The sequence below is a fragment of the Condylura cristata genome, unplaced genomic scaffold, assembly GCF_000260355.1.
Source record: "Condylura cristata isolate star-nosed mole 26May11 unplaced genomic scaffold, ConCri1.0 scaffold00001, whole genome shotgun sequence".
Classification (NCBI taxonomy): Eukaryota; Metazoa; Chordata; class Mammalia; order Eulipotyphla; family Talpidae; genus Condylura; species Condylura cristata.
In genome coordinates, this window is record NW_004567102.1 from 76,561,624 (window position 1) to 76,583,148 (window position 21,525).

General features: G+C 39.6%; 1 long non-coding RNA gene across 1 annotated transcript; it reads left to right on the forward strand.

Annotated features, from left to right (window-relative positions):
- The first annotated feature begins 90 nt into the window (after positions 1 to 90).
- On the forward strand, positions 91 to 10,505 carry LOC105853556. Its single transcript, XR_001145393.1, has 3 exons — positions 91 to 160; positions 5,827 to 5,849; positions 9,328 to 10,505. It is a non-coding gene; the product is annotated as an uncharacterized LOC105853556 (long non-coding RNA).
- The last annotated feature ends 11,020 nt before the right edge of the window (positions 10,506 to 21,525 follow it).

Below are 21,525 nucleotides of genomic sequence, written 5' to 3' on the forward strand. Positions count from 1 at the left end.
AGCAAACATACTACTTATTAATAAAATGTTATTTTAAATAATCATTAAATGAAATAGAAATATATTATTTATAATTTTATTGATTTTTTTCACTCAAACTAATTTTTAGATCTAGACGGCTGTTAAACGGTGTGTGCCTATGTGTGCACCCTAAAAAAAGGTGAGGCGAGAAGCTGTTTCTTTTATATTATATATGGTATATATTGTATATATATATATGTTATAGGAATTATCATACACATTATAATGTGCTCCCATTTATTTATAAAGATGATATATAAACCACCTCTTACCTCACCCTTTTTTCAGCCTTCCTTTAGAAAATACCATCCTAAACCAGGAAATAGACAAAAAAGACAGTGCCCAAAGAACAAATTAGTAATGTATATTAACTTCATTTTAAAATGCTGACTTCAAGTGATACCATTCTGCAATTTACAAAATCCCATCATTAGCAGGAATTGAAAACAGTTCTTTGAAACTATAATCCCTGAACTCTCGTAGCAAAGGTATTTCCAGCTTTCTCAAGCACATAGATGGGCTGTATCTGTATCAGTTGTATCAGTCTATCATTTCCCAGGGTGTGACTTCTTTAAGTGGATGGGATCTTATTTACTGCGCTTCGTTCCCCCTACTCAGAAAGCTGTGTGTGCCTGTGTTCAGACACATTGTACAATGCACACATGCCCACACCACACATGCTATGCAACACTGCACATTCGTGAGTGCATACACTATATGAATGTGCACACATGTTTTACGGGTATGAACACACCATGCATAAATGTATATGTGTGCACACATGAACACACATGCACAGCTCTATATAAATTGTGTACATGTGTTGTACGCACATGCATATGCACACACATGATTTGACTCTCCAGGGTCTCACCAAAAGCTTCAGGGAGTCAGTGGAAACCTAAATGTTTTCAGATTGTTTCTTATTCTCTAGACTTAGTAATGGCTCTCATAGATGAACATATTAAATCTGTCATATTAATTATCACCTAAGATTAATTTTTTATGTTTTTTGTTTCTGAATTGTAGGCTATGTTAACTAAGTGAGATCTCATCATTGTCTTTATAAGCCAGATTTCAAAATTAAATTTCTAAATAAAATTGCTGTTTTTGTTTAGTTTAAATCCAAATATATTAATAATTAGTTAATAACAAATTAGATAAGCCAGTGCCTATTTTGGAAGTTTTTATTAAATATCATGATAAATATTTTCAATTTAAAAGTCATTTCAATAAAAGCTACTGTATACACAGTGTTTAAATATATTTTTATATGTGTGGTGGGTACAAAACATAACTTCCTTATTAAAATTTTTACATAAAAATTTAATGTGTCATTTTAAAAGTTTAATTTTCTAAGTCCATTTCATAGTCTCATATGTATATATTGTCAAAGATTGATTTATTTCAGGTTTTAGAAGATTATAATTAAAAATAAATAATAATCATAGTTATAGGGCAAAAATGAATATTAAGAAGTTAGTATGTTCATTTCATTTTATGTCCTCCCTTAAAAGCAAATATAAAATTCCTATTCACCAGAATTAGATATTAGCTATTAATAGATATTATTGGTTCCTGAGTAGAGTAGTTCTTTTCAGTGGATCCCACATAGTAGATTAATCCCTGACTTCTCGTTGGTGTCCTGTCCACCTTGGTCATTCTCCATGATGAAGGGCTTTAGGTGGCCCCAGGACTTCTTACTGGGATGCTGATGTGCTCTTACAATTTTAAGTTTGTGCATTCACAAATATTTGTAAAATGTGTAGCTCTCCATGGATGAGTGTTACTCTGTGTTACTGAGTAAAGAACTCGGCTCTACCCCATGTAAAAAATTATGACTATTGTACTTCAGAATCCTTTGGAATTTAGATCTTATAATTTGTTTCCTGAACTTTTGTTATTGCTTTGGTTTTAGTTTGTTCTTTGTATTTATAATTTACTTCTATAATATAAAGATCTCAAAGATGGGACCACTTTACATAAAAGAAAAGACTTAATTGTCTTATTTGTAACATCGATAGATATTTTTTAAATGCTGCTTAAAGGGTCTACCTGGTGGCGTAGGGGCTCTCTGCTCTGTCAGCACGAGGGCCGTCCCATGGCAAAGTGGCCTGAGTTTGGTCCTTGGCCAGGGAGCTGAATCACATGGTGCAGTAGATCGCTCCTGTCTTGCCTGCTGCTTCCCTCAGCAGTTTATTTCAGTGGATCCACCTGTTCTGCTCCCCTCTCTGTCTCTGGTGAATCCTCTCACCCTCTGCACCTCTGGCCTATAACTCAGTTCTACGCAAAAATAAATAAGATAAAAATCTTACAATAAATGAAGTTTTATCAAAAAAAATTCTGCCTAAATTTATCAAATCTTTTTAAAAATTGCTGTACTACCTACTACATGTTTCTGAATGGAATGAATTAATGAATGATTGAGTTCAATCATTCTAGGAATGTTTAGTTGTTGAAGTTTCCCCAGATAGCACTCAGAAGGCTCTGTGTGACCATTTGCTTTGTTGCCACGTTTAAGTTGCTCAGTTTGCAAGTAATTTAATAAGCTTTCACATTCCCAAAGCTTACTGACCACCTTTGGAGAATTTTTCTAAGCAAATCGGATTGGCACTCTCCCAATACCAAGAAAATCCCTTGAGCTCCTATAACTAATGAGAACTTTAAAATTGCTTGTCACCAGCACACAATGAATTGATCTACATGTTAATCTTGACTTTTGATCCTTGGTGGATTAAAAATTAGCCTTGTCACAAGTGAATTTCCACCGTTGGTAATCTTAGCATTATAATGAATCTGTATTTATAAATCCTAATTATATGAATTGCCTACTTAACCATGACTTTTTTTTTAACTGTGTCTCTATATTGTTGCACATGATACTTTAGAATTTCTCTGTCTTAATTAATATCCCAGTTGGTTCCAGTAGCATCCTTCAGTTAATTATATCTTTTAAAGTCTTTAAAAAAAAATTATTTGTATTGAGTTTCAGGTCAGAGACAGGCATCTTCATCTCTTTCTGGCAAAGCATTAATGAAGGAAATTTAATAGTGTGGCCTAATAGCCATCATGTATATTAAGATTTCCATGGGCTGTTATAAGTGGTTGGACTATTTGGTCAGTTTTTTCATTTATATCATAGATATAAATATACTTGTGATAAATATTTTTGGCTTGTTAGGCCAACAAATCCTTTCAAAATTATTTTTATCTATAAGCCATTTTCATTATGAATTGCCTGTGTTTATTAAGCTCTAGTGACATTCATCTAAAACACAAAACCTAGTAAACTGGAATGATTTGATGGTTTCTTTTAAAAATATATTTATATAATATGTTCAAGAGAGTACAATGAGCTTTTATTTGATATATGTCTATATGTGTGTGTATATATATGTCTAAACATAAGTAAATATATACATATATGTTTAAAATGATGAGTTGGAACAAAAATGGATTTGATTTTTGTTTGGGTTTAGCTATTTGTTACTGTAGAGACAGAAAAGGAAAGTTTTACCCTTGCTTACTAGATTCTTCTTGTGCAGAACGAGAAATCAAATTTACTTCAGACAGCTTAATAGGAGAAAAAAATAAATTTTAATGCTGTACCTATGGACAATCTACATGAATATGATCTCCAAAGTAAATGGGGCATAGTGAGGGTATATATCCTAAGTAAAAAATGAAGAGGTCCAGGCGTTTCACAGAGGGAGGAGGGAGCTCACAGACTAAGGAGTGAGTGGGTCATATGATGAAGACCACGAGCTCCATAATTAAATGGTTGCCGCATCACATGGATAGTTTCTCCAATAGAAAGTTCGTTTTCTAATAAAAAATCCAATTTATGGGCAGTGCCCCCATTTATCATTCTCCTAGATAAAGAAATGATAGAAGTTACTCTTGAACCTGCAGGGCTTTAATTGACCTTAGCTCAAAATAATCCCTTCCAAATAACACATCTTGAACTGTGGGATCCCAGCTGTCCTTATTCTACTGTCCTGGGGCCCAGAGGCCCTGCTTGTGTTGAGTCAAGCTGGGGGTGTCTCGCTAAGGACAAAAGTCCAGGCGTGAGGAACATACTGGGAAAACAGTGTCTGCTGAAACAGCAGGCAGACACGGAAGAGACATGACATGCTCTAACTGCAGGTTCAGTGGAGCCCCCAGCAATAGCCCCTGGTCATGCCACCCCAGCTCACACCCCCAATCACTGCTTTCCCCACACATGTACCCACCCTACCTACTTGCCCCACCTTTATGCTGATGTAATAAATACGAGGCTGCCTGTGGGTGGGGCTGCACATCACACCCCCATGTGACTCCTTCAGGCGTCTCATTGCTCCACATGAGCTCTGCGTCCTCTCTCCCTCACCCTGTGTCACTTCCAATGCTGCCATCCCATGAGACGACCATGACCACCTATGAGGCCATTATTTCTTTCCTTGGAGGAATGCACATTCTGCCTAGTGTATACTTAATCCATACTCCGCTGAGCTGTTCCTTGCGTGGAGCTCATAAGCCTGAGGTGTCCATTTTTCCTGATGTATTTGCACATCTGGTAGGTCTAGGCGGGTTTGAGCCAAGTTCTTCTTCCCAGTACCCTGGTGGCCTAGACTTTCCTCCAGGCACCGTAGGAACATTGCCCTTCTAGTTTGCTCACCCCCTTCCCCAAAAGTACTGTCACTCTGTGTCAGCACTGTGTGCCCAGCTTTCCCTCAGCACAGAAAAGTGAGTGATAGGCAGAATCACCCATGCTAGTTGATTGGGAATGATTCTTATTAGATCCTCTCTGGGGGGATACACGTTGTTACTTTCCCTCCAGGATCAGTATAAGAGAGTAGGTTTGATCTTTTACTGTGAAGGAAGAGGCTATCGAGGAGAGATTTACTGGAGGCTGCCATTACAATGCCCATAAGCTCAGGGTACCAGGAGGGATGACCTGCTTGGGTGCAAAGGCAGACTAGACACCACGTTCTGATTTCTCTCATGCTCTTCCGGGGCCCTTCCAAGCCCCGATTTTAGTCTAAGCCCCTAGAGGGTGGCCCAGGACGAGGCCAGCCCTTTCCTGTGCAGGCACCTCCCCTCCATCCTCACCTTTGGGCGCTGTGGGCATAGGGGGCACTGAAGGGGACACTGCATATATTTCCCTGATGTCCCCCTGGTCCCATCAGGGAATATGAACCTTTCAGCCATATACACAGAACTTGCTCTGTCTGGCCCATAAACCAAATGCATAGTAGGATTTAAATAGGAGATTTCAAAATTTTTAGCACAGGGCCCTCCCTGGTGGTGCAGCGGGTTAAAGCACAGCACTAAGAAGTTTAAGCCACTTCTGCATGAGTTCAATCCCCGCCTGCCCCGGAGGTGACCCACATGGCATGGCAGACCTCTCCTGACCCGCCCGCTGCTCCCCTCAGCAGTGTACTTTGTCAATCTTCCTGTTCTGCTCCCCGCTCTGTCTCTGGTGGGTTCTCTCACCCTCCACATCTTGGGCTGTACCCCAGTTCTGTATGAATAAATAAATAAATCTTTAAAAAAAAATTTTAGCACATATTTTACTTACATTGGTGGAATTTTTGTATCTTCAAGTTTATGGTGTGAGCAACTAACTGGGAAACTCGCCCTTGTTAAAAGTACCGAACCAAAAATTCCAAAAATCTGTTTCTTATTTTCTTATTAGCATGCATTTAACAGCTGGGGGGGGCGGGGGGAGGTACGTTCCGCACCTCTACATTCCCGGAGGGAGAGCTAGCGGAGCAGCAGCAGAACCAACTTCAATTGATTTTTTGTCCTTGTTTTATCTTTCAGCAAATCTCCCCAGCAGACCACAGGTAAGTTGAAGGTTGACTGGCTCAGGGGTGGTTGATAATCTAGAGTAAGCAAATCAGCTACTGTGGACTTTAGACTTCAGTGCTATTGACTTGCTTAACATTTAAATGTTAGTTGATAGAGCTCAGTAGTTTGTGCCTTGAGGGGAGGGGTCCTTGCCAAGACTGTTAATATCAGAACTACCAAGGTCTTGATCTGTGTGTTCTAATAGTTTTTTAGCAGCTCAGACTCAACTTACCCCGCAGCTATGGCCAACCACTGCTCTTACGGATGTCTCCGTAAGGTAGCAGCCACAGCACATTGACTTAAAAGCCCACGGCTGGTTTTGTTTCTTTATAGGGATGAATATTCTAATTTTTTTCATTTCAAAATTTTACCAACAACTGTTGGCAGTTCTAGCTTTATGCCTCTCCTACCAGACACATGTACAAGTTGTGCCATGAGATCATAGTAGGTCTTTGGGGAACATTTTTTTTCATGGACTTGTTTATGTTCTAGAAACAGAATCTTCTGATTGTATTATTGTCTTATTGGCAAGCGGATCTGGAATCTTAACAAGAAGCACAGAGAATTTGTGTTTAGAATCGCCAGGGGTAGTGCCAGGGGAGGGATGTGAAGTCACCATAGTGGGTGTGGCGTAAGGGTTCTTAAGATGGAAGGACCTCACCCTGGGGAGCAAGGTCTCTTCTGATGGCTTATATCATCTTCGGACTCAGAAGATGGGGCTTCAGCAGAGAGTGGGTACAGAGAGGTGGTGCAGGAGGTGTGGGGAGAGATTAGAGGATATATCGTTGCTGCTTGGAGATCGGAAAGCAGATGGAGGGGGGTGTAAAGTGTGACTCCAATCAACATTAGAGGCTACCACTTAAGGTGCCAACTCATGAATTTCTCATGAATCCCATCTGCAGGTCTGTGTTCCCCTCTAGCTACATTCAAGTTCATGAGCACAGGAACCAGAACAGACCAAATATTGCTGTTAGTCAAGGTTGAAATTGTGGTTTGGCCAAATGAGTACAATTCGAGGGAAGAGACAAATGATGATGACGATTGAACTGGACACCTAAGTTTGAAGGAGCAGGAGCAGAGAGTGGCAGGTGTGGGAGACAGGAAAGGGCAGCAGGGTCAGTGGGTGGTAGTCTCCAAGGGGAGATGAAGTGGCTACCTTGGGAAAATAAGCTGGAATGGTGAAGTTGTTTGGGGAGAGGTACGATAGCTGGAGCACCAAAAGGGTTAGAGATACTGGTGATGATCCATAGTGGAACTTGGGGCAAGTAGCTAAAAAGGGTAGAGACAGGAATATTGGAGGAGAGAAGCACCTAGAGCTGGAGCCAGCAGGTGGGAAGAATCTTCTGTGTGGGGATTGAAATCATGATGACTTAAAACACCTGTAACAAGGGTGACAGTGATCCAGTTCTTCTTCAATAAGTGAGGGAATGTGGCCTAGTGGATCAGTAGGTAACTTCATAGTGCCTACAAAATTACTATGGCATGGAATTCAAAGCTGGACTGTTTTTTTTTTTTTTTAAGGAAAGTAAATGCCCTGAAAATTATAAAGAGGATCTATGAGCAGTATATGAGCATCCCGCTGAAAGGAGTCACATGAGGCGCTTACAGGGAAAGCTCCGCCTTTAGGGGAGAACTCAGATAATGAATAGAGCAAGTGAGTGAGGGCAATCAGAGAAGAGTGTGAGGAGATGGATCCTAATGGTGACGATGGGCCATGTGCTGTAGAGGACATGGAGGAGTTTCAGGAACCAGGGAGGTGGAATGTGGGGGCACAGCAAGGAATGCAAAGGTCTCCACGAGGAGCAGAGACCAGGAGACAGAAGGGAGCCGTGAGCATGAGTCTAGGGCATTTTACGGTTGGGTAGGGAACTTGGGGAGATGAGTTCTGTTGACCCCCATGGTGAGGCGAGGCTCTGAGTGGTGGGGTCAGGGAGGGGACAAGGGATCTCAAATACTTTAGACACAAGCGTTCAGCTTTTAAAGCTGAAAGCGGTCGTGGGGGCTTTCTCTTCTTTGCTTTTTCGATTTTAAAAAAGTAGAGTAGAAAAGAGTGAAATTGTTCCTGGTGATACAGCAATTTAGTCAGCGAGGCAAATGTTTGATTCATGCACAAGACTCCTTCCTCTTCTCTCTCTACTCTTTATTCCTGTATTCTGTGTTAGCATTTTTCTTCTCATTTTTCAAATCTTGGGAATTCATAAAAAATTAATGTTTTCAACCAGATAGCTGTGCTAATATTTATATTGCATAGATGTAAGCTTTCAGAATTTTGGAACTAAAAGTAGCATTAGTGTGCTCCTATTTAATGGACTTGTTCACTTTTCAGAGATAACAGAGTATAGAGAAAGAGGTCAAAAATCCTTTTAGGTTTTATTTCCAATATGGATCAGCACAGTGCTTTGGATAATAGTACTAATATGTAAGACTGTCTTCCCTCCCCCATTAGAACTAGAGTCTCCCATTCTCTGTCCCCTGGGTCTTACTCTTGTTGGCACTATCTCATGGTCCCATGGAACGTGGTGGTGTCTTCACATCTCAGTACCCAGGGGCCCAACACATCCCAAAAGTCTCCCTGTAAATGGCAGGGAAATGTTCAAGACAGAAACAAGTTTCAGAAATAGCTGTTTCAGGGCGCTCCCTGGTGGTGTAATGGGTTAGGAGGCAGCTGCAACCTGGCAACAGCCGCTTCAGTGCGAGTTTAATCCCCACCCGGGATGTGACCCACATGGCTGCTCCCCTCAGCAGTGCACTTCGTCGATCTGCCTGTTTCTGCTCCCTACTCTGCTCCCTACTCTGTCTCTGGTGAATCCTCTCACTGCCCCTGCACCTCTGGCCTGTACCCCAGTTCTGTATCTGTAAATAAATAAATCTTAAAAAAAAAAAAAATAGCCCAGTTTCATGAGCTCCAGGTGAGAGTCAGGATGAGTTGGTTGTGTCTGGCTGCCTGGGAGAAGTGGCTGCTGGGTTATCTTTCCAGACACTGTGCTAAGAAGACAGTTCTTGGGGTGAGCAGGACACCACCCCCCTTCATGAAACAGCTCCTCCCCATGAAACAGCTCCGTTGGAATTCTGCAGGCTGCTTGCTTTGCAGGAGACCTCCCACAGGTCTTTGTACTTTGGAGAAAGACAGGAGTTTACAGAAGGCTTAATCTCCACTGGTACTTCAGCAAGATAAAAACACGTCCCCTCCATTTTAACTTGGTTTCCAGCCTGGGCAAGAGGAAGGCTTCCAGAAACACTCTGTATTCGCTACAGTGATAAAAACCAGACAAGGTGACTTAAGGATGAGAGGAGACCTTCATCCCAGGAAACCAAAGTCACTTGGGAAAAAGGCTCTCACATAAACACCACATAATGGGCTTGGCGTCATTCTGAAAGAAGCACTTGGGTTTCCTTGAAGAGTTGACAGGCCCCTACTACCTGTAATGTTTTCTGTAAACTGTGTTCTAACAGTAGTGTTTTCCCTCCCCACAGGCAATGTGAAGTGTTCATCTCGCCAATCAGCAATTCCTGACTTACAGTATTGCCCTATTCAGCAAATGCCAATCCCAAGTTCCATTTGATCAGAAACTCCATGACTCCTTCAAACATGCTGAACGTTGGCTGTGTGTCTACTGGAGTAAAACACTGACTATCCAAAGAGAAAAGGATATTTTGTTTTTATAATAATCATATATTATTATTTTCTTCTTCCCTTTCTATGCAACTGTAAATTAATGAACAGAGAGGTATTTGGAAACAGGAATACATTTGTGACTGATTTGTATACTGTATACAGTGTTGGGAGAGTGGGTGGGGCTTTCTAATAACGATACCTTCTTTTTAATAACAATGACAAAAGTTGCCTATGAATTAGAAGACAATTTCACGTATTTACATTCCTTCATGTTAACCTTGTAAAATAACTTCATTTATTTCTTGGACTCTCTTGCCTTTATGTTTTGGTTATTTATAATTTATCAGCCACATGACCAAATGGATTTCCTGTGTTTGTTTCTGTGATTTGGCCAAATTAACAAGTTCATAGGTTTCAAATATTTCAAATATTTTACGTATATGGGTTAAGCTATACCTCTGTGTATGCTATCTAACTGTATTTGACCTCATACACTTACTTTTTCATTGTCCACTTTGGAGACCACCAGAAAAATTCTGCAGGCCTCACTGGCATTTCTATTGGGATTTTTCCTCTACATTTTATTTCCCCATTCTCTATAAGTAGACCTTGATTTCTTTATTTCATGCCCTGGTCTATTCAATAGAACAAGATAATGATAATCTGAAAGATAATTTCCCAAAGGTACCCATTTAACCACATTGTCATTTGATACTGCAACAAAACTTGGCACCTTCCCTAGTTTATCCAGGTTTTGATTTTTATTATTCAGTGCCCAGCATCCCTTTACCTGATGATTGAGGTGTTGCTATCTTTGACCCCCTTTAAAGACAATTTTGTTGCTGTTTATGTATACTCAAGACCGTTACAATTCTCAAAATTCCCAGTTTTATTTTTTTACTGAAAACAGACACAAATGCAATGTGTGTATCATATTTCTTTTGGGTTAATGAATACATGTTTTATTATCACATTAGATCTATATACTTGGGAAGGATGTTCATCAAGTGTCTGCTTCTATATAAAAAAAAAAAAATGAAATTAAAGCTTAGCTCATGTTACCCGTTGGCTGAAGATTCAGTGCATTCAGTAAAGTACTCAGTTGAGGTTTGATTTCACATTTAATAGATTCTAGTTAAACATGTAACTTCCAAATGTAGAGGAACCAAAACAAACAAACAAACAAAAAAACCAAACTGAAAATAATATGTTTTAATTCACCTGGCATATTTACTTCTAAAGCATCAGGACATTTTAACTTTGGGTTCTCTTGAACTGGGATCTTTCCAGAAGGAGGCTTAAAGTTAGAAACTGCTCTTCTTTTAGAATAGGTTGGGTGGGTTGGGGGGGCAAGGGTGTCTATTTGCAGCATAGATATTTTGAGAAGAAGAAAATTGTTTTATATAAGAGGAAGCCATCACCACCTTTCTACCTCAGACCCATCTTCATCCATTGCGTTGGAAATAGCTTTACGCTGCTGCAGTCTGAACAATCTAGAGCTTTTATCAGGCCACATGTTACCTAAGAAAAACACCTATTTAAAGAAAAGAAAATCCCTGAACTCTGAACTACATGTTGTAGAGTTGGTGTCTTACTTGTTCTTACTTTGAAAAGTTCTGTATTAATTTTTTTCTGTGTTTGTGTGTGAGGCGTCCTCTCTGCTATTAAGGAACAGCTACATAAAACACTACGTTGTAACCGTCTAAGTAATAATAAAAAGAATTGTATGGCAGTAACAACAAGAGGAAATAAATATGTAGTTCTTTTGAAATATGTGGTAAAGAACTAATCATAAACTATCATCTAATCTGGTTACATGTTGTATTTTTCATCCTGAATAAAAGTAATTTTAACACAAGATGACTTTGATCTTCTTCAGCTGTGTTCACTGATTGAATCTGAACTTTGAAGTACATTTATAAAGACAAAATATAGAGAGAGCCTAGATCTTGATAAATCTGCATATTTTCTTGCAATTTCTCATCTTGAATACATTCCCTCTCTTGCTTTCATTGTCTTATTCTTTGTGAAATAAGTGTGTGTGTTTCTCCATTTCCTTTACAGATAGAAGGCTTACTGATAAGGGAAAATGTTGAATGTTTAAAATAGGCACAGAAGCCTATTGAGATTTGGTTTTAATAATGTGGGAGCTATAGGTGTTCCCTTGAATCCTTGCAAATCCACTTTTAACTCCTGCTCTTAAATAATGTGCTTTTTATATGTGCACTGGTTTCTAACCACTTTGATAGTCAGTTCAATCCATTTCTGAAGCTTTCCCCTGGGGAACAGTATTGAGAATCATCTTACTTGAGTCTAACATTAAAAGCTGTCTATGAAATAGAAACCCCTAAAACATATAATTTGTTAAAACCAACATTCTGTGGAGTGTACGTTTTAAATATCCTGTCTGCCACAGAGTAATATTTGCATTAAATATTCCTAAAGATACATTTGTTGCTTGCCAGCAAACTGTTGAGTAGGTAGTTGAAAATGTGAGGACAAATGGAAAGAAAAAATGTATTTTTATAATAAGCCTTCAGCTTCTTACTTCTCTCTAGATTTTATACTTGTACTTAAAACAATGCAGTTGCTCTTGGGTTTTTGTCCTTCCTTCACTATTTCAGAAGAACTAATTACAAACACACCTCTTTTTCGTATTTGAGAATTTAATGAAAATACACTGAAACGCCGCTAATACTATATACACAGACCAAAAACTTCACTGACATAAAATCAGCCCATGTCTTGTGAGGTTAATTAAGTCACCAAAGTGAGACTGCTGTGGAGTCCAGGGGTCACCACTGCCCCATCACAGCCACCTGTGGTGGGCCTATGGGTCTATTTGAATAATCATGCCGTGTGGGAATCATATACCTCGATAGGAAGCACTGATTTACCTCATGGCATGTGGAGTTGAGCTCATCTAGGCAGGACTTTCTTTTTTAATTTTTAAGATTTTATATATATATTTTACATCATTCTTCATTTTTGCACAATGTCTGCTTTCTCCTGTCAGGTGTAACCCTGTGACATTCCCACCATTTCATGCCAGCTGACTTGCCACATGTCCCGAGTCCCCTGGATGATGAAGGCTGTGGGTTGGCTACACTGGGTGCAGCAAGTCCTGGAACCTCCCCCCCCTCACCCCCCACTAGCAAGCTCACTGGCGTAAGTGATTGTGTATTGGCATTAGTGTGAGTGTTTATTTCTCTGCACACCATCACTTCTGCCGCATTGGTCTCAGTACTGGTTGGGTGTGGGGAATAAATTCCACCTGAGTGAGTATAGGATATATGAGTGAATCAGGCTTTTTCGTCTCTGGTCTATCGCTACCACCTGTGACTTTGATCTTGACATAGCAAGTGCATGGGTGCGAGGCACATGTGTGTGATTGTGGACACCTGAGCGTGGGTGTGTGCGCATGTGCAAGTGTTCACACCTGTGTGTAGGAGGGACTGAAAAGGCGGAGTCACCCTGGGGAGGGGCTCAAGTTTCTGTCTCCTGGCTGGCTGGTTCTCCAGCTTCATGTTAAAACCTGTGAAGACGATGCCGAGGATGCCAAGTTCTCTTTATTGTTTGAGATTTATTTATTTATGCATACAGAACTGGGGTATAGGCCAGACGGGGGCAGCCCAGTGAAGCAGGTCTTGTTAACTATGTCTTCAGAAACCTGCAATTCATTTGTCCTCTGGATAAACTTACCAACTTGGCATCTCCCATTTGAAAGCATTCAAATTGGGGACAGAATTTTCATATTTTACATTCCTTGTGGTTGACATCTACACTGGAGCTCAAATATTCTTTTACAAAGAGCTTTTTGACTGGTATTGTTTTGTTTCTGAATATGGGTAATTAAGGAAAGGTAATTGACAGTTTGCCTCAGCCTAACTGTCTTCAGTCCAGAAATCACACAGGCTGAATTTGTATTTAAACCAGAGTTCCCAGGCTGTTAGAGGATGTAATCACAATTAGCTCCTAATATTTATTAAGATCACTTTTAAGAACTATAAAATAATGATTTTTAAATTTTACTCTGAATCAATTTTCTTCTTTAGTTTTGAGAAAATAAAATGGCTTTCTAAAACTGCTGGGAAAATGGAATCATTTGAGTGTAAATCTGACCCTTGTGAGCCTATCAAAATCTAGAAAGGTCTTATTCATTATACCCCATGAATCTCAAGGGCTGTGCGTACTCACAGAGCGATGAGAGGACCTGAGCCCTGCCCAGGATGGCTGCAATAGAGCCCCCAAGCTCACTTGCCCACACCTGGTCCTGCATCCTGATCTCCCCACTTTCACCCTCATGGAGTATATAGTTAGGGATGTCTGGTCTAAGATGCTGCTTAGTAGAAAACTAAATGCAAGCTGGATACCATGTCCCTAAAGTATTGATGGTGAATGAAAATGTTAAAAGGTATCTAGGATATTAAACTTGGTCTAGATTATGCATTGAGCCCTAAGGCCTCAAAAGGACAAGGGATGAAAGGGACCCTCAACAGAAGCATCCCGTTATTAAATCTAAACTTTGACAAAACCTGCATGTTCTGATGGCCTTGGGGGTTCTCCATGCACACGAGCACATTAAATACTTAGAAGGACTAAAGAAACCACCTAACCATGTATCACGGTGTTCCCGAAGCATGACATACCAAATCCTCTTTGATTCTAACCTGTTAAAATCCTGCCGTGAATATTTGGGATGCTGAATGAATATCTCGTGTTTTAATCGTGCAAAATCTGTACAGGTTGTGATCCTATGAAGTGTAGAACAATGATCAACAAAGAGTAAAACAATTCTTAGTGCTAATTCAGGATGCTAAACAGCAGGAAGCTGTAATTCTTACCAGTAAAAAGATATGCTAACACACGGTAAGAATCAAGCAAAAGAAAACAAAACTGAGAGTTTGCCCTTAGCTCTGTCGTCTATTTAGAGATCATTTTTATGTCCAGAGGGAAATGATTTCTATTTGTAAAATCCACGTCTTCCTAGATGAGCTATGATTAGCAGGCATTGTGAACCCAAATACAAATTACTAAAACAGAGGAACGAGGGCTAGCTAGGATGCCCACAGATTGTTTTCTAAGAATTTATTTCTTTGCATAATTAATAGTTACAATTCCTGGTTTCTGCTGAAACTGACCAAAGCATTATGTAAACCAAATATGATGGCCACATTGGGCAAAGGGCTATAAACAGTTTCTTTTCCCTCCTTCACAAGTCTTTTTCTTTTGTACTCTGGTTATTTTGCATACAAGTAAAAGCACTCTTGTATTTCCTCCCAGATCTATTTATACTGTCTTTTCTCTCTCTCTCTCTCTCTCTCTCTCTCTCTTTTCTTTTTCAAAGACTTATTTATTTATGCATACAGAGCTGGGGTACAGGCTAGAGGTTCAAGGGTGGTGAGAGGGTTCAACAGAGACAGAGCGGGGAGCAGGACAGGCAGATCTATGAAGTACACTGCTGAGGGAAGCAGAGGGTGGGTCAGGAGAGGTCTGCCATACTATGCGGATCACCTCTGGGGTGGGATCAAACTCATCCTGAAGCGGCTTTAGCTTGTTAGTGCTGTGCTTTAACTCTCTGTGCCACCAGGGAGGGCCCTTTCTTTTCTCTTTTTAATAAAGCAAAAGTGTTCTAAATGGTAACAATGCATTGGATATATTTTCTACATCTGTTCTTTTCATGTGTTGGACAATGCGTATGGATGATTCTGCTTACTCCCCACATTTCTTGGTAGCAAAAAGATGAGTTGTGGGTAGCAATTGTAGGCATTAGGCAGTGTGATGGTGCACAGACCCTTGTGTGGTTTGTTCTCAAGGAGCAGTGCTTTGGTTTTTCAATGGAAAAAGTGTTCAAGAGGAATGCCTGAGTCAGAACAGTTTAGAGCCAAACCATGAATGATGGGGGCCAAAATATCTGCCTTTGGCATTTGCCCAGACTAAAAGGCTGGGTAGTTGATTAATCTGAACATTTTTGAAAGGATAAACATAGCTAGATGCTAGAGCATTGAACAATAGTCTTTCTACCACCTGGATTCTCATTGTAGACCTAATGAATGATGTTCTAGGCCTTATTCAGGAATCTCCTCTATATATGTCTGCTGATTCCCCACACATCAAAATTGTCTGTCAATATGAAAAAGTTGAGTTTACTTGTAAAAAGCTCTCAGGGAGAACAGTCCTTAACAGTTTAGTGGCATCTCAGACTTGCAGAGGGGGATGGCACAATAGTTTAGAAATGGTTGACATAGTTTAGAATGGTTGGCATGGCAAAGTGCAGGCTTTAGGTAAGAATTTTTTGAAAAATCTTAGAGAATACAGTGGTTCGATCATATCTGCTGAAGAACTAAGCAGTGAGATGTTCATAGCAAATGAGTTTCTCAGGAAGTTTTTGGATTGAACAATATAGTTGTAATAAAGTCATGATTATGAAGACAGGAATACCAAGAGATACAATTCCATACGGATACAGTTCAGACTATGGAATTGTAAAGTTATGAAAATGTGGCAAAATTCTGTGGCTGTAGATGATTTTGTTCTCAGGGGGCTGAGCTAAGGGCTAGACTGATCTCTACAAGAATGACTGAGCGGCACCTTCACTGCAAACATGTAACATGGTAACATCTGACCCTGAGGATTGTGTTTCCTGAACGCCAAATTCTCCTTGTGGTTGGCTGGCCTTTACTCCATCACTGGGTAGAAAAGCTACACAGAACATGTAAAACTCTGCAGATCATGCATCTGAACACTGCATCCTACAAATTGTAAGAAAAGGTTTGTAACTAGAGTTTATGTTCACTTCTTAGCCTGGACTCACAAGTCTCCAAATTAAACTGAGGGGCTAGATGGCATCACCCATCAGAAGAGCCTGAAGAATGAGGTATAGAGTTATGAGGTAAAGCTCTAAGGTCATTTTTTTTTTTTTTTGCATCCTAAAATATTATCAGCAATAATTTAGCTACCAGTGAAGTGTAGAGGGGTGTCATCACAGCATTCTCCTTCTAAAATCTCACCTGTTCCCCTTTAGAGGTCTATGCTCCATGTAAAGCAGCTCTATTCTGAATCACCTGATATTTTCCTGTTTCAGTATTAGCCTGTGTCTCATTGACAAATAAAATAGTCTTGATTTTCTCAAGTTTCTAGAAAATCCATTGAAGGACTCTGTTCATTTGCAAACAGAGGTTAGCAGATCTTAAGTGCCCTCTTAAACATAATGTTAAGAGTAGCAGGATTGAGAGAATATACTGATGCATAGAAATGTGGACTTGAGCTCGATACAGAGGCATTGCAATCAATGTCCATTTAGCAATACATTAGGACGAGGAGTCAACAGACTCTCAAAGGAGACCTTCAAGGATTTCAAGAAAGGAACTTCTACAATATTGAATCAGCCAATCAATTTGCGCAGTTGGGTAGTTGGTGTGTTCATTAAGAAGGAAAATATTTACTTTGGTTCAAGATAGGAGGGTGATGGTTTGGTCTTGCCAATAACACAAGCCGCTGGTTAACCCATCATCTGTCTGCCATAGGTATGGTATTTTGTATTCTTACACTAAAGTCAGCAAGAAAAAACAAAATGTCATTTAAAAAGCTGGGGCCCTTCCTGGTGGCACAGCGGGTGAAAGCACAGCACTAAGAAGCTAAAGCCACTTCGGCATGAGTTTGATCCCCGCCTGCCCCAGAGGAGACCACATGGCCAGCAGACCTCTCCTGACCCGCCCGCTGCTCCCCTCAGCAGTGTACTTCGTTGATCTGCCTGTTCTGCTCCCCACTCTGTCTCTGGTGAATCCTCTCACCACCCCGTGCCTGTAACTCAGTTCTGTATGCACAATTAAATAAATCTTAAAAAAAAAAAAAACTGTATAGAAGAGAAAATACATCTGTGATGCTACATTTGTCAGTACTGTTTATATCATCTGTTTTCTAGAAAAATACTCAAGTAGAGGACCTGTGCAATTCAATTCTGTGTTTTTAAAGGGTTAATTTTGTTTTACAAAGGCTCTCGACTCCGAGTGAGACCTGGACTTAAAACCAATAATAAAAGGTTTATCCCGTTCTAAGGGCAGTTTAATTGGACTTTGTGGCTTCTGGCCAGCTGGATAAGAAGGTGAATATGAGAGAGAGAGAGAAGTTGAGGAAGGTAAAGTGGATACATGAGTGGAAAGGAATAATAAGATGAAGTCTGTTTGTCTTGAGATAATCAAAAAGACAGTTTCAGATTTTCCACAACACTTTTTTTTTTTTAACTTTGACCAAGAATTTTCCTAAGGAAATGCTTTTAAATCTGAATTTCTTTTAGACACTTCTTCATGCCAATCAAAATTTGCAGAGAATTGGGTGTTTAAGATTTTGTTCTATTTTAGTTGGAAGTTGCCTCTCAAATGAACAACTTTGATTACATCAAAATATCCAAAGTCATTATTGTAGCTAAGCTAGTGATCTGGAGATGAGTGTTAGAAAATGTGAAAGTGACATCAGGTGAAGAGGGGATGCAGAACAAATCCATCAGAATGTGGAAACTTTCGGTTTGGTCATGACCTCAGGGCTCAAACCCCAAACCAGAGGAGGAAACAGAAGGAGGGAAAGCGTGGCGAGAACTTTCACACAACTGACCTCCAATGGACAAAACAAATTAGAATGAGGAAATTCATTCTAGGTGTAGGAAGTGACCAAGACAGTTTGTTCAAAGTCCAAGGTCTAATAAGACCTCCTCAGTTCTCAGGGCCAGTTTGAGAAAGGCCGATGTGGGGAGCCCTGCTTGTCTGCTTTCCTTTGAGCTTTCCTTTTGTAACTGCACAACTGAAAATGACCCAGACAGGTACAGGCAAGCAGTTTACTCACTGTGTTTGCACCAAGCGTGGTTGCTGTTGTTTTTTTCCAATATGAGCTGATGCTGATAATAATAAAATTTCCTAGAATGGAATTCCCTTTTCCTACAAGTTAAAGTCAGTATTTGAGGAGCTGGCCTCTAGAGTTTTGGATTGAGTAGTTTTAGTCATAAGGCAGAGGGCAAAGAATTTGCATTTCTAATAAGTGCCCAAAGCAGGTTATAGGGATTCAGAATAAGTCGATCCTAGTCAATGGTCTTCAGCTACTTCAGTGAAGACTTCTGGATTGCATTAATGGGAACTCTGAGATTGCCAAAGGCTGGTCCCTGAAAACAAATACACTAAATAACTATTGCTGATAGAATACTGAGTTTATTTTTATGTGTAGGGGACAGCAGAGCTTGGCTGAGTTCAGCATGGGAGGACAAAGAAGGATATATTTAAGTTTTGGGATCTGATTTAACATGGATGTTTCCCTGCAAGAACTTCATTGGAATTTTGGGTAACTATAGTAGTTAAGGATTTGTCAACACATCAGGGCAAGGATTTTTAAGGAACTATATGGAATAAACAAATGTTTGATGCTGGCTATTGAATAGTTGAAACGTTTGACATTCATTTAAATGGGTTTTGGGAGTTCCTGGAATTAACAATAGTTATTTGCAATGATTATGTTCCAGAGCAAGAAAGAAATCAATCACATTGACAAAGATAATAGAATATTAAGCTTATATTAGTGATAATAACTTAATAGTAAAATCGCATAAAGATAAATAGTAAGTTGCATGTGTATAGATTTTGAAGTTATATTTTTAGACTTTATCTCAGTTAGGCCATTGCATGGACATAAAATCTAAATACTCCAACAATGATCACATTACTGATAAAAATGAACTGCATTTTATGCTAATTTTATGCTAATATTATGCTAGTTTCAAAGTCAATCAATGAACATGCAATTAATAGGGTTTAAATAATACATCCTCACTATAACTCTAGCTTCTACATCTGTAAGTTTATCTCCTACAATTTATTGAAAATTGCATGTAATTTTTACATTTTGAGTCCAAGAAAGCCTCATGTCAAGGGTTATGAAACAGAATAGGTTGTCTATTTCTCTGGGAATGAGATATAGGATAAGAGATAGAGGAGGCTACCTTATTTTACCAACTCAAAACTATAAATAGAATGCAGAAATTTGGTCAGTGGGATGGAGGGCAATGGTTTAATATGTAATCAAATGAGATATCAAATTTATGGGGGGAAAACTTTATTGATTAAGTGAACACTAGATGGTCCTTCTATGCAATGTTGACAGTAGATTCAGGTTGCCTTTTAGCTATGACTCAGTGCAGCCTCCCTGGACCATCAGTACCAGAATCATCAAGGAGTTTATTAGCTACACCTTGACCTACTGCGTCAGAACTCTGGGACTCACCCAACAACCCTGCTTCAGCAAGCCCAAAAGAGGATTTTAATACAAGTTTCAGTGTGTGGAGCAGAATAAAATAGCCTTGAAACACAGATCACATTTGTTTTGAATGTTTTAGGTCCCAAAGATGAAAAAAAAAAAACAGCAAAAATGACAACTGAGACTGGGAGAATTTGGTTATATTAACAAATTGGGGTTTACAAATGTTTTGAGATTTCCTTTTTTTAAGAAAGTTTAAATCATGACTCTCAAATAAAAAAGGAACACAATTCAAAATTTTACATAACTTGTTAGATCAGTGAGAACTGTGATTCTGCTAGAACCATGTACTTGAAATTTTCATACTGAAGCAAAAGCAACTAAGTCAAGATGAGGAATTTGCAACTGAGAATTGTGTGAGTAAAGGTTCTTTCTTAAGGGAAAAGCATAGATAGAAGAAAGTTTAAGGAACTGATAGAACAAAACAAAATGGGACAGGGAAATTAATTAGGAGATCACTAGACTTTAGGAATACATTTTCTGTAGATTATTGGATGTATATGCAATTTGCAGAGGTCTGATTAAGCAAAGTCATGAGAAAAGGGCTTCATCAACTCATTTAAGAAGTATAAAAGCATTGCAATAAAACTAGAATAACTAACCCCTATGCAATTGCATAGGGGAAAATAAAATGTGACATGATTCACAGAGTAGCCAGGGAAACACATAAGGAACATCCCTGATGTGCTCATTTCAGGGGCTCTGGTATGCGCCAGCCGAGTGCCAAAGCCGGAAGAAGAAAGGCTCGAAGTAAGAGAACCCGCATGGGGCATCTTGGTCTTCTCTTCTAATCAATCTCACAGCACCCAAGAAGAGTGTGGAACTTTGGAAAATGCTATATCTGCTTGCTTTGGAGCTAAAAAAGACAGAAGCATCTCTAAAATATCACTTTGGGAACGCAGAAGTCTCTAATAGTGTTGACCTATATTCATTCTACTAATCTACTAATAGTTGCTCTCGCCCTCTCTCTCTCTCTCTCTCTCTGTCTCTCTCTGTCTCTCTCTGTCTCTCTCTCTGTCTCTCTCTCTCCCTCACACACATACACACACAGAGACACACACACACTCAAAATGCAAAGGCAGAGAGTATTTGGATCTAACTCTCTCATGGACAAACTCCATGTAGAATTTGCAAATCTCATTTGTCTGTGATCACCCTCACCTGAGCCCTCATTTGCACTAAGCCTCATGGGCTAGGAGGAAAGATGATGATCTCTAATGGTGAGAAACATTTTTCCTCTTAAACATTAACTTTTTTCCTAGTTCCAACTAGGAACACTCTATGATCCTTTAGGAAGTTTTCCTACTTAGCCATTTTAGACACCTCAGTAAGATACCGGATGGATTTCCATATTCTACCATCCCATTAACAGGAGCGAGAAGAGAGAATCATGGAATAATTCCATTGATAACATAATTTCCAAAAACGTTAAGAAAAACCAATATATGGCTGCTACTGAGAGAAGCTTAATTACAGTTGAAGGTGACCAACCACAAACTCTCATGCCTTCATGTTGTCACATGACTGTCACAATGTAAATCTTCTCCCTAAACCCGACCTCATGTTAATGCCTGTTAGTATGAGGGAAGGGTGTTCAATTGCCTGTAGACGCCTTGGTGCCTTCTTCCCTAGAAGTTAAAATGATAATCTCTGTCTTGCACACTTCGATGTTGAGAGGCTGGTGGCTAGGCACGTTGCAGATAGGGCTGTCAGCTGTGGGAGAGAAAATTTGGTCTCATGTTAAAAGACTGGAGAACCTG